Source organism: Lissotriton helveticus, assembly GCF_964261635.1.
Source record: "Lissotriton helveticus chromosome 1_1 unlocalized genomic scaffold, aLisHel1.1 SUPER_1_unloc_19, whole genome shotgun sequence".
NCBI lineage: Eukaryota > Metazoa > Chordata > Amphibia > Caudata > Salamandridae > Lissotriton > Lissotriton helveticus.
The window spans coordinates 534839-549650 of record NW_027611658.1 but is presented as its reverse complement, the minus strand read 5'-3'; positions in this window follow the sequence as shown (position 1 = coordinate 549650).

Here is a 14812-nt window from a genome sequence, read left to right as displayed (position 1 = left end):
ATCGCCCGAGACATGTCTCGGGTTTCGGGATAACTTCCCTCATCAGTAGAGAAAGATAGTTAGGGGTGGAAGAGAAGGCCGCCACACAACAGTCAAAGGCCTCGATGCCAGAACCGGCACGCAGGTGCGTCGTCCAAGAGCCCGTCGGCCCAAAGCTCAAGGGAGCCATATTGTGTTTAGTCATCAATGGAGCGCACACGGCTAGCCCCTCCTCCGGATCGCCCCTCGGGACTCTGGTACTTGTAGTTCTTTAGTGGATCACCCATGTGGGTGCAAGTCGGTACTTGTTGGACTGATGAATCTCTAGACCCGATACATGTCCCGGGTTTTAGGATATCGCCCGAGACATGTCTCGGGTTTCGGGATAACTTCCCTCATCAGTAGAGAAAGATGGTTAGGGGTGGAAGAGAAGGCCGCCACACAACAGTCAAAGGCCTCGATGCCAGAACCGGCACGCAGGTGCGTCGTCCAAGAGCCCGTCGGCCCAAAGCTCAAGGGAGCCATATTGTGTTTAGTCATCAATGGAGCGCACACCGCTAGCCCCTCCTCCGGATCGCCCCTCGGGACTCTGGTACTTGTAGTTCTTTAGTGGATCACCCATGTGGGTGCAAGTCGGTACTTGTTGGACTGATGAATCTCTAGACCCGATACATGTCCCGGGTTTTAGGATATCGCCCGAGACATGTCTCGGGTTTTGGGATAACTTCCCTCATCAGTAGAGAAATATAGTTAGGGGTGGAAGAGAAGGCCGCCACACAACAGTCAAAGGCCTCGATGCCAGAACCGGCACGCAGGTGCGTCGTCCAAGAGCCCGTCGGCCCAAAGCTCAAGGGAGCCATATTGTGTTTAGTCATCAATGGAGCGCACACCGCTAGCCCCTCCTCCGGATCGCCCCTCGGGACTCTGGTACTTGTAGTTCTTTAGTGGATCACCCATGTGGGTGCAAGTCGGTACTTGTTGGACTGATGAATCTCTAGACCCGATACATGTCCCGGGTTTTAGGATATCGCCCGAGACATATCTCGGGTTTCGGGATAACTTCCCTCAGCAGTAGAGAAAGATAGTTAGGGGTGGAAGAGAAGGCCGCCACACAACAGTCAAAAGCCTCGATGCCAGAACCGGCACGCAGGTGCGTCGTCCAAGAGCCCGTCTTCCCAAAGCTCAAGGGAGCCATATTGTGTTTAGTCATCAATGGACATGTCTCGGGTTTCGGGAGGCTAGCGGTGTGCGATCCATCTTGGTTGTACTTAAACGGCTCCCGTGAGCCTTGAGCTGACGAGCTCTTGGAGACGCACCTGCGCGCCGGAGAGGCATCATGGCCTGTGACGGTTACTTGGCGGCCTTCTCATCCACCCCAAACACTGCTCTGCTGATGAGGGAAACTGTCCCGAAACCGGGCCATGTCTCGGGTCCAGAGATCTTGGGGATAACGAGTAACTACTCGCACCAACTGTGGTGAACTACATTTTACTCGTCCATCTACATGCACTACATGAACCAGAGTGCTAAGGGGCGACCCGGAGGAGAGGCTAGCGGTGTGCGATCCATCTTGGTTGTACTTAAACGGCTCCCGTGAGCCTTGAGCTGACGAGCTCTTGGAGACGCACCTGCGCGCCGGAGAGGCATTAGGGCCTGTGACGGTTACTTGGCGGCCTTCTCATCCACCCCAAACACTGCTCTGCTGACGAGGGAAACTGTCCCGAAACCCGGGCCATGTCTCGGGTCCAGAGATCTTGGGGATAACGAGTAACTACTCGCACCAACTGTGGTGAACTACTTTTTACTCGTCCATCTACATGCACTTCATGTACCAGAGTGCTAAGGGGCGACCCGGAGGAGAGGCTAGCGGTGTGCGATCCATCTTGGTTGTGCTGATTCGGAGTTCCCCTTTGAGCTTTTCTACTATTGGGTCACGTTTCCTGCAATAAATGCAGATGAGGATTTGTTTCATACATATACTCACACTGCGATTCCTGTGAACTATACTGCATATAGGACACAAGAGATTCTAATTTCGGCATGGCAGCATCGTGTTTGGTTTAATGGCACCCTCCCCCACACAGTAACTCCGGTTCGGTTAGGTCCCTTGTCAATTCCTGGGGCCAGTCTTAGCCGGGTTCACTCCATATCCACGTTATCTCAATGCCCCAATTGACGACTTGTGTCAACTTTATACCTCTTTTGTTGGGGTACATAGGGCTTTAGTTCAATATGTTTCTTGAAGCGGAACAAGTTGGACCGGCCGGGATGTAGATTAGTCCAGTCATGGTTAGTTCGGTTAATTCGGTAATGGGCACGCACCCTCAAACTAAGTACGATATGCCTTATTGGCTTGCCGAGATATTTGACCCACTGGAAGCAGTGTTTCCTAATACCACTCCTGTGGAAAAACACAGGAGTCTCACAATTAGTTTGCAGAAAGACTTATTGTCAGAGGTAACAGATTGTGAGATTTGGGGTAAAGTATTTGCAGCAGAATATGCGAAGTGTTTCTGCACGCCGTCTATAAATGTCTTGCCCTCTGTGATCAAGCATGTTCCGGATGAGCACAGTGCGGAGGCGGCTGTCGAGTTGAGAATGAGGCTCGTTGGAGTGTTTGACGTAGTTGCTGATCTCATCTTTTGTAATGTAAAGGGAGATGCGGTTAACTTTCAGGTGTCGAATGCTTTGCGCCTTGTCCAAGACGTCGACAAACCCCGAGCGTTACCGTGAATTATTGCGGAGGCTTATAAGACCATTGGCCGCAATAGTTTGGGTGTTAAGCCTTTTGCTAAAACGGCAACTCACCCGCAGACTCAGATAGCAAAGTCTACTAAAGACGACCATCCAAATTTTCCAAAACAGAATTGGAAGAATAAAAATCAGGGGAAGCAGCAATAGAAACAGGGGTCGCGTCCGGCATCGCCGATACCAGCGTCTACTGAGCGCATATATGATTTGTGCAACCACGCAAGAATTAGGTCTCCTGATAGATTTCAGGTTCCTGAGCAACGTTCTCCTCGTTCTTCACAGGAAACATCGCGCACAAGCTGGTGAAGGAAAACACGGCAGGGGTCAAGGTGCCCCACAAGGACGTGAGCAGACCCGCCCGTCTGATGCTAAAGGCAAGCAGGAAGACTTGCCACGTAAACACCCTCATTTTCAGAAAAAGAAAGTTGCTGCGTTAACCGTAAGGTATGCCACGGATAGTGAGAACACAGCTTTGGATCCTGACATGGGCATTAACGCTGCTTCAACCAAGCTTTCCCTGTATAAATTGCCCTTCGTTACCCACTACAGGTCTGATTTTCCTCAGGTGTCGAACTGACCACTAGCGCCAAGAAACCGCAAGGTGTACGCTGCGCTGTATAAATGTTTTAAATTAGAAATTAGAAATTAGAAATTAGCAGAGGTTACAATAGTGCGGCAAGCATTGCGTCCATTTCTGAAGGCGACAGCAACTGACACTTTTATCACAATGGAAACTTCTGACAGTTGGGTGGCTCCCCCTGACAGACTATATGATATAGTTCTTTTAATAGAAGGTGACATCCAACGTGTAATAAAAGGGATTTTTGGGAACATCTGACCTCTATATATGACATTCTGTTAGCTGAGTCAGACTGGCTCCTGCTTTTCATTTTGGCTGCTCCAAGAGGGGAGGAGGTCACCCTCCCCAGCTTTCCGCACACCGTGCTCAAGGAGCAGTCCGCAGAACTTTGCAGAAGAGTGTGCTCTGGTGCTTGCACCTGCGTTGTACCTTACTCAAGTCGGGTGGGATAAACTTTCTCCCAGACACGAGATTCCATTGCGGTTTATGCCACAGCCACCACCTCGCTATCCCATGCGGCAATTGGCTAAAGCCCCCGTTGCGGAAATCCTTGAACAATTAGAATATCAAGGTGTGATTGAGACATGTGTGTCACCCATAAATAATCCTCATTTCACTGTTACCAAACCTGATGGGTCGTACTGCCTGGTTTTGGATTATCTTTGTGAAACAAAGGAGTTAGGTCCATGTAGACTATGGGGTAGACTGGATCGTAATAAACTAGAAAACACACGAATATGTCTACACCCAATTAATTTCCAAAAACTTATTTCATATCATAGGAGAAACACAAACGTATTGCGTTTGCCCCGGTATTTTTATTTATACCTGTCTATTTTGAAAAAAAAAATCATTCTTCTTTTGAAAGTTTCGCAAAAAAGGAGAAAACTGTACATTCAACACATTTAAATTCCAACGTCTAACTATTTACAAACAAAATATTTACAATTCATATACACAATTATCATACATTCCACAAAACATTCACTATACAAACACAAACAATTGAAATTTTAAATGAAGTTAATCTGAATTCATAAAGAATGAAGAGACAAAGTCAAAAGGAAGGAGCACGTCCTAAAATAAGGATGACTTTTACAACCAGCCAGAGCTAGTTCAAACGCTTAGTGATATTGATTGCTCCCTCAGATGTGCTGACGCGTTTCTAGTCCGAGGAAACCAGTTCCCAGACCGTCATCAGGGCTTTGTCACTTTTCTGTGTAAAATGCAGAAAAACAATAAAGTTTTAATTATCTAGCTTGAAGCCTCTATTCTTTCTGGTATTGCACTAAACGATCTAAAATATGTACCTGTTGGTCTCTGATGTCTTACTCATTCCGACTCCAAATGTCGCTTTATTTACAAATTGCATCAAAACACGTATTAGAAACGGCCCCTTCAGTTGCTAGAACCTATGTGTCCCATAACCCCCAGCCTAATAAAAAAATAAAAAAAGAGTTTGAAGTGCAGACGTTTCGAAGATGGCCACCGGTCAAGCGCAATAGAGAGAGCACCCGTCCTGCTCACGCATTGACAAAGGTACGTTATATAGCAAACTGGTGGTAACAAACGATGCTGGTGTTGGGTACACAAGATTATGGGTCCAATATTGCTATAATTTCTTTTATCAGAAGCCGCTTTTGAAAACAGAAGCACAGGCAAACCACTTGCCGCTATTAAAACTCTGACCCTGGAACAGAGGTAAGAATGAGTAAGATTGTATCTTCTTCCTCCTCCCCGCTTGGTTTACATAAATGAGTGGAGAAACTCAGACTTTTTCCTTCTATCACAGGCAGTCAACATAAAATGTCCTGTTTCACAGCTTGAGCCACTTCCTTGAATACAAAGATTCATAAAAGAAGTTTTCCCTGAGCCTGACGATACCTTGAGAGGCCAGGACATCAGAGACACACAGGTACATATTTTAGATCGTTTAGTACAATACCAGAAAGAATAGAGGCTTCAAGCTAGATAATTAAAACTTTATTGTTTTTCTGCATTTTACACAGAAAAGTGACAAAGCCCTGATGACAGTCTGGGAACTGGTTTCCTCGGACTAGAAACGCGGCGGCACATCTGAGGGAGCAATCAATATCACTAAGCGTTTGAACTAGCTCTGGCTGGTTGTAAAAGTCATCCTTATTTTAGGACGTGCTCCTTCCTTTTGACTTTGTCTCTTCATTCTTTATGAATTCAGATTAACTTTTTTTTTAATTTCAATTGTTTGTGTTTGTATAGTGAATTTTGTGTGGAATGTATGATAATTGTGTACATGAATTGTAAATATTTTGTTTGTAAATAGTTAGATGTTGGAATTTAAATGTATTGAATGTACAGTTTTTTCCTTTTTTGCGAAACTTTCACAAGAAGAAAGACATTTTTTTTCGCAATAGAGAGGTATAAATAAAAATACCGGGTCAAACTCAATAAGTTTGTGTTTCTCCTATGATCTGAAATAAGTTTTTGGAAATTAATTGGGTGTAGACATATTCTTGTGTTTTCTGGTTTTGGATTATCGACATTTAAATTCACATTGTCGTACATGTGCGGTACAGAACACCCACAGTTCAGCTCTCGTTAACAGTCTGATGCGAAAAAGATTTAAGATCACACGAGACATTTCAAATGGCATTTTTAGTCATAACCTGTCCTCCGTTAGTAGTCAATGGACAGCGTTCACTTGTGGCGGCAAACAAAACCAATTTAAAAGATTGGCCATGGGCTATAAAAACAGCCCAGGTGTCTTTGCCGCACGTGTCGTCTCTTTCTTAGATGGCATTGATCCTGATGCGTACTCGTAAATTGATGATATTTATCTAATGGACGACGAATTATGGCTGCATCTGTGTCGCATTGACCGCATCATAGTTATGTTTGCAGACTTCGGAAATAAATTTATCTTTGCAAAGTCAGACATTGCGGAGTTCACAGTGTTGTTCCTGGGCTCAACAATGAAGGTAGAGGTCTTGTACCTCACTTCCTGGAGAAATGTGCATGTTTATGGTCTCCTACAACTCTGAAAAAACTACAATCCTTGCTGGGATTTTTGAATTTCGGGCGTACTTATATTCCCGATTATGCCCAGCGTATCAAACCTCTATATGCTTTGATACAATCAACTTTTACCAAGTCATGCTGGCTGCCTGAACATTCAGCTATTCTGCAATTTCTGCAGTCTGATCTTCTTGAATCTAAGTACTTATTGACTCATGATAACCACACTAACCTGGTAATAAGAATTGTGCCTGGTGCCGTGGGTTTCACGTACTTGACGTTTAATGAAGGAGACACAGTGCCTATCGCTTACAAGTCACACTTGTACACTTCGGCTGAAAAGCGATTTTCTTCTGTCGAGAAAGTCTTGACAGCTGTACAGATGGCGATTCTAAAAGAGAGAGCGCAGTCACAAGGAAAACACATGTTGGTTGTTAAACATTATCCTGTATTTGAAGCAGTGATGAAAGCCAGTGTACCAAATTCTAAAGTTTTATATCCTAATTGGATACAATGGGCAACTTCGTTGACATCTCCGGATGTCACATTTATCTTTGACCCCTCATTGCAAACTCAGGAGTTCTTACAGTATGAGTTTGTTCATCCTGCTCCTCTGTTCATGCGCACGCTTGAGGATTACCATTGTATCATTAACACTGACGGTTCGGCGCAACGGGCGATAGGATCTAAGCATTCTTATTCAGTGGCCTGCGCAATCGTGGCTGGTACCATGGTGAATGGAGAATTCAAGCCCGATGTCGTGCACACGCAGACATTAGGTGACTGTAACGCCCAGTTGGCAGAGCTACGTGCTCTAGTGCTTGGGTTAGTGAGAATGAGGGGTAAAAGGTCCCAATCCCTTACTAGCCGTTTATTGAGCAATGGTCCCTCTTTTTTGTCAAGCTTGCCCTCGGCATGGGGCACCCCTATCCCCCTATTATAGCAAAGTTTGAGAAAGGTGTGTCAGGGCAAGCTTTGTTTTTTATAGTCTATTATGGAAAAATTCCAATTGCATAAGATGACTTGTACCGGCATTACACCAAAATCAGGGAATCCCTATTTATCCACAGAAAATAACGACCAGATATACTTCTTCTACCTGATTCGTAACACCTTGAGGAAGCCCCAGGCCGGATGGCCATGTAAGGGGTGAAACAAGTGTTGGCTGTTCTCCTACGTACTACCACGAATATAGTAACACCTTTATTAAAACAAAAAAATGAACCATCGTGTAATTGGAATTTTTCCATAATAGACTATAAAAAACAAAGCTTGCCCTGACACACCTTTCTCAAACTGTGCTCTAGTGTTTGCATTGAAGTTTGCTGACCCTCGTGTGGCTACTTTAATTGTGAGTGACTCTTATTACTGTGTTCAGTCCTTCAATAAAAATGTATTCTTTTGGACTCAGAATGACTATTGTGATTCTAAAGGTGGCACAATTAAGCACAAGATGCTATGGGTTTGAGTCGCAGAAATAAATAACGTCTGCCTCTCGTAAATGTAATTCATACTCTTGGTCACCAGCGTGTAGGAGTGCACGCTGTTGGCAACAGTCTTGCTGGTGAAGCAGCAAAGACCACAGTAGCAACATATGTAGTAGCAGCAGTTACAAGGTCCAACAGTAAGAATGATGATGACATCTTGGCAGCTATAGCTGCTACAGAGATCGGTGATAATTACCCTAAGGGTTTCCCTTCTAAATACTCTTATCATTTAAGTCCTGATAAAGTTCCCTATGTGAGAATTAACAACGTTGGTGACAGGCTGATTCCTGATGCGGACCGCAGGTTACCCTTGATAACAGTCGCTTACGAAGGCATAGCCTCGGCTTATGCCGACGTTTCAGCATATGTCTCTATCTTACAGCAGCGTTAGTGGTGGCGTGGATTGTATATATAAACTTGTGAATATGTCCTTTCTTGTATGTGGAGTGGTGGGGCTCACTGGTTAGAGGCGGCAGACCCGGAAGCAGAGGACGGCCAGGGACCAGGGTTCAATTCCCGACGCGGCAGGGTCATGGACCAGGGTAAGCAGACTCGATAATTCTCGCCTCGGTGCCTACTCTAACCAAGGATCACACTCGGCAACTCTGGGCATTAGCTTGTCTCATCTCCACAACGGCCCCCCACATACACCGGGGATGCCTGGTTTCACCTTGGAGATACCCAGCAGGGATTATCTCACAGGGAAAGCCAGAACGGGTTCCCCAGTGGTCTACAGCGCTGGGACGCCCCATTGCTGGGGTAGCCATGCGCTTTACAAGACAACAAGACTAACATAACATAACGTATGTCAGCAGATTAAACCTTCAACTGCTACACGGCCGCCACAAGCTCAGCTGTACATATCTAATGGACCTCTTGGTTGTATTTATTTAATCACTGCTGACCTTTTTCTGCTGATACTGCGTATAAGTATATCTTAGTTGCAGTGGATTCATGCACACGTTTTCTCTGCATTTGGCCACAAAGGAGTGCTGATGCTCAAACTGTCATCCGAGATTTGCATGTCTTTGTGGGAATTTTTGCATGTGGCACCTTCCATTCTAATCAGGTCCAGCGTTCACCTCTAAGGTGTACAAGCAAGCCATGGGGTCTTTGGGGGCGCAGGTGAAATTTTTGTCTCCATACCGGCCTGAGAGCAATTCTGTTGTGGAGCGAATGAACCGTGACTTAAAGCAATCTTTGACAGCTAGGGTTTTAGGTACTACGTGCACTAAATAATCTCTGGGTGGGCAGACCCCATACGAAATGCTTTTTGGCATAAAAATGTTTGTCCCGGACCTTGATGGTCTAGACATGGTCGGTGACAGCCGTATTCTTTGACGTAGATAATCATTCTGCTGTGTTACAGAACCTACAAGAGACTCGAGACAGTCTTGCAAAGGAACACTTGCCATCCACATATGGAGCTGAAGCTGCTCTACAGATTCTGGTAAATTACGGTAGTTAGCTGGCTACCCCGAGTCGGTGACCTGGTATGTGAGAAGGTGGAGAACAAGAAAGAGTTCAGCCCCTCGTATCACGCACCCATTCCAGTGCTTGGCATGCAGGGCACAAGAACAGTCATTTTACCACCACTTCCTGGTCGCAAGGGAAACAGGTACGACTCCATTGACAATGTCAAACTACAACGAGTGGCCGATTCTTCTTAGTATGACTCCTGCTGTCTCTTGTCCAGCACTGCTGAAAAATTCTGTTTTGGCCTTTGCTGACACCAACATCCCTGACCTTGCTATAGAGATGTCCACAGTCACTAATCCATTATTAAATTCGCCAGCTGGCGATCCACATGAAGATACTGAGTATACATATCCCACAGATTTGTCATTGCCTAGTGTGTAAACAAGTCTAGCTGACCAGTCACATTTTTCCTTTGACTCTGACTCTATAGCATTGAGTGTACCATTGAGGTTTTCTACTTTTGTTACTTGGTTTAAAAGAATTTTTTTGGTTCCCCCTTGGACTTACATCTGGTTGGTTCTCATCTCCATTTTTTTGTTCATGTCGATTGGATTTGTGATGGTATTTTTTCGTCTGGTAAATGGACACTATATAACTGAATGATCAAAAATCTGATTAATTGATGGAACTTTGGCCCCACACTCCTCATCACACATCATGAAAAGAGACCAAACTTTTGTCAACATCACAGCGTAGCCCGTGCTAGATGTTATTGTATGAGATGCTGTAAAATTTCAAATTCATGGACCCACAGAGGTGGTTAATGTTCCTAATGTACTTCGTGTTTCAATGGGAGATGTTGTGAAACAAAACATACGTTCTGATGATTGGGATTTCCAAGCCATTGAAGCTCTCTTTTCTGATTTGAAATATTATGCTGCCTTTGATGCTGAGGATTTATATTTAGACTCCACAAACTACGCCGGAATTGTGGAAAGCGCACAGTATTTGTTTTAAAACAACACCGCTATGATAGAAAATCAATGTTGTTGAAAGAGAACTGCCCACAGGGGGCAGAACGTAATTTATTGGTGCTGCAATTATTTGTGTTGCTCCTAGTGTTTGGGATCCCACTTTTGGAAATATCCCTGTTAGCACCCACTGTTTCGAGGAACTCAACACACATAAGTAACTGGATTGTAACCAGCAATCTTTACTGTTTCTTCTAACCTGACTGGCGGATGGTTCGAGCCTGCTGAAAGTCCTGCGGTCACCTGGGAAGCTGTGCTGGCCATCGGAGGAGAACGAGTCGTCTGGAGTCATCCCCACCTTCACCGGACTGCTGCTGGCCATCGGTGGAGTCCGAGGCGGATGGTTGGAGCCTGCTGAAAGTCCTGCGGTCACCTGGGAAGCTGTGCTGGCCATCGGTGGAGTCCGAATCGTTTGGAGTCATCCCCACCTTTACCGGACTGCTGAAGACCGGGTCTGCACTTGGAGTGCTGGCGTCGATGCCCAGGTGAAGCGTCCGGAGTGGTGCGCTGGGGGCGGACTGGCCAGAGCCTCACGGAGCGTTCCTGGGGCGCTCGCGGCAACTCTTATCGAGGCAGGCTGGGCACCCGACCCGAACCCCTGGGTGTGTCATCGCACTGCCTGAACAAAGGCTCTTGCTCCCGACGACGGCACTTTCACCTCCGTCCTGGCCCCCCGGCTGCCCGCATTGGCGATCTTGGCCTTCGCCTCGCGGCTCAGACTTCCCGAGGCCCCCTTGCTCTTCCCGGGACCTTCGGGAGAAGACCCACAGACTGTGCCCGATGATGCACACAACGATCCCGGTGCTCTCTGCTTACCGTACTTCTGGGATCATCGAGAGCTGCATTGAAGCTTCAAAAAAATATATATATATCGATGACACCGATGATTGCAATGAAATGCCGATGACACCAGCGTACTTGCTACACAGGAATGCAACAAGGTATTGTCTCTGCTTCATTTTGATTTAGATTTTTGTCCATTTACCCCTCTGAGAACTATGGCCCAAAATGGCCGGGGCCATAAACTACAGCAATAAATCGCCTCCATTACTACCAGACGCGCACAAGGCTGAACAACAACTCTGCATGGCACTGGGATCACCAAAATAGATATAGGACTTGTCCTCCCCACTTAGCAAGCTAGAAACTGGACTATTTCGATCTGCCCCGGATTAGAAAGCGAAACTGGTCTACTCCCCTGGTCTCAAAGCATAAAAACAAACAGAGGACTACAATACTATTCTCTATCTCCCCAACTTTTCGGCCATCTTAGACTAATCATTCCTCATTACTTAACCACGCCTAAGGAGTCGGCCATTTTAGACTAGTCATAATCTCTATTCCTTCATGCCCACTATTTAGCTTAACCACCCACACCTTACACGCACTTACTATAGCTCTGTATCTACACCTACCCACACAACCTCCTTCACCTACCTACACCTCTTCTCTCAACATGGAACCCACGGGCAAGCACACATATAAAATAATTACCCCACCGAGCTCCCCCAAAAAACCGCCAAACGTTTTAAACACTTGAAGTCTGTTGGACTTGGCCCTTTTCACTAAAATGTTTTGCTTTTTGCTTCCCCGAATTCTGGAAGTCCCCCTTTGTAATGTACTTGCATAGGCCCTGTGAGGTTATAATGCCCTGTGTATTATTAAAATCAATGTTAGGTACAGGTGCTCTACCCTCAACATGGCTGCTATAGGCCCCTGTTACTGCAGCGTGGTCTTGTAAAGGCGCATTCTAGTTGCCAGGAGCTGGCAGGGACCCCAAACAATGTTGCCATTCCAGCCTGCCTTGCCTGCCCACAGTTAGAGTAGGGAAGCTCCTGGCACCTTCTAGAATAGGGGCGGAGCTTACTTTTGCCGCCTTAGAGGGTGGTCACCTGACCTGGGCCTATATAAGCAAGGGAGGGAATACTTTCCAGTCAGTTGGGGCATCACTGACCTGGGAAACCCACGCAGGAGTTTTAGGCGGGAGGGCCTAGTTGGGAACCTATGCTACTGGGAGTGACAGGATTTAGGTGCTGCCTCTTAAGCTGGGTGAGGTGTCCTAGACTAGCCCCCTGATCTGGCCCGGCGGTAGGGAACCCCAGGGACCATCTACAGTGATCTGCAGAGGAAGCCTGCCTGCAGCCCCCCAACTCAACCCCCCCCTTCAAGTAACAGGAAACAAGGAACTGATATTTACAAGGACGAAAAAAAACATCAAGCGCCAAGAAAAAGAAGACCTTCAAATTACCACAGGACTGCTGGGGAGTCACCAGGTATTGGCCTGCACTGTCCTGCCTAACTTCCCCTGACTGAATGGGCTGAATTGCTGTCCTGAGGAAAGTGCCCTCACTGAAGTGTCTGCTAAGCTCTATCTTTGCATAGCGCTAGCCCCCTGAACTGCTGGGTGTGCCCCCACATCGTGTTTCACCCAAGCACTGTGGTGTTCCTGAAGCGCTATACTCCCGAGACGCTCCTGCTGTCATTGCCCCTTGAGTAGCGCTGGAGACTGCCGATAAAGCGCTGTGGTAATCGCCCCCAGAGAAGCGCTACCATTCGCGCCCTGCTGACTGGGCCCAGCGCCGTGAGACCCCTGGCGCTAGGCCCCTTTGAGGAGCGCTGTGTTGCCCCTTCCAGCGCTCACCTGCTACGCCCTTGGGAGAGCTGTGAGTTGTCCCCCGGCAGCCCCTGGTGCCAGGAGAGGGCCGTCGCTGCATGGCTGAGGGTCGTGATCGCCGCCGCTGTGTTGAGAGGGCCACCGGAATCTGAGGAGGGCCGCGCTGGGCCCGAGGACTGCCCCATCACCGCCACAGCCGACCCAGGGTGAGGAGTTCCCGCGGCGGCCCCGGAGGTTGGGAGAGGCCGCCGCGATTGTAGAAACAGGCCGTGCTAGGCCCCGAAGCCTCAGACCAGCGTCACGTGACGGGGCGTCAACGGGGACTCCGCCCCCGCCGCGCGCTCATTGGCCCTCGATTGTCATGCCCCCGCAGGCCACACTGCCATTGGCGGCTGCGGGCGCGCCCTGCCAGAGGCCGTTCCTGATTGGCTCCCGGGCCCCGGAGACAGCGCGAGGCCCGGGAGGGCTCCGAGGGAGTCCGAGCCCCCACCATCTGGCCGTGCAAGCCCCGGACGGGCCGAAGGTGAACTGTGTGCCCCTACCCTGCCGGAGGGCTCTATACAGAGTGAGAGCCTTCGCATTGAGCCGCTAAACGCCGCTTGGGCCTGGAAAGGCCGAAGAGAAAAGGTAAACTCCGGGGAGGAGGGCGGAAGGCCACAGAAGGCCCCAAGTTCGCCCCTCCCCTGGGGAACACTGTTGTTGGGCCCCGTTGGCCCAGATTATTCACAGAAGGCCCTCGGAACTGGGCAGTAGCCCTTATTGACTTGGTCAGAAACCCCCAAGTTCATCATTTAGTGACTGGGCCCCAGTGGCCCCCATTAGCCCCACAAGAGGAGTTGTTTAGGGCCAATGAAATGGTTTACCTTTGATGGAAGGTGTTACTCCAACATAGGGAAGTGTTTTGCGTCTGCTAAGGAAAACTTTCAGATGCATGAGCCAAGTTTAAATGTTTAATGAAATGCCCATCTTCAGCCTGATGCAGGGCTCATTGGGGCCTATGAAATCTTTGGTGCTGAGTAATGGAATGCTGGCCCTTCCCTACTGAAAGGTTTGTATTTGTGCAAGCCCCGTCCTATAAGCTCATTCTTGCGACATAAAATGCCTATGCTTGCCTGTTAAAATATTTAGCCCTGCATAAGGGTCTGGTACTGTTTTCTCTAAAGGTGGCTTGATCCTTGATGAAACGTTTAAGGGGCCATTACTATTAAAATAAATGTTTCTATTGATGTAAGAAGATGTGGCCTTATCTCTGAAGAGTAGGGCACTAGTGTTCCAATCTGAGAATTCCTGCTCATGTACCATTGCCTTACGGGTTCTTAGGCGCAAAGCGTATATACATATTCAATGGAAGGGTGAATCCCTGCTTGAGGGGAATGTTTATTCATAATTGCCTCAAATGACCTAATGCCATGATTATTCGGGCGTGATGAATTGGTATTCTTGCCTAGTGGAAGTGTTAATGCTACCTAACGAAATGCTCCTTCTCACCTTGGGCATGGTTTATTCTAAGCATGGGCGGATTTTGCGGATTCGCAATCCGCGAATTTGCGTATTCGCGGATTGCGAAAATACGCGAAATCCGCGAATTCTCGCGGATTTGCGTATTTTTTGGGGGGGCGTGTGTTCGCACGGGTTTCTGCAAGTTCGCGAGGGTTTTGTACAATTTCGCAAATTGCGAACTTACTTGTCGGGTCGCCAGTTTTGCGAACTTGTTGTTTCTACGTGCCCAGCCTGTTTGCTAAGCTTTCTTCATCACTGCCACCCTCTGTCACCACTGGCACTCTCTTTGGTCACCCATGCCACCCTCTGGCTCACCCATGTCACCCTCTGTGTCATCATATCACCCTCTAGTTCACCAGTGTACATTATTGGGGCAAAGCAAAGCACTGCCATCCTCTGTCAACACTGGCACTCTGGTTCACCCATGCCACCCTCTGGCTGGCACACCCATGCCACC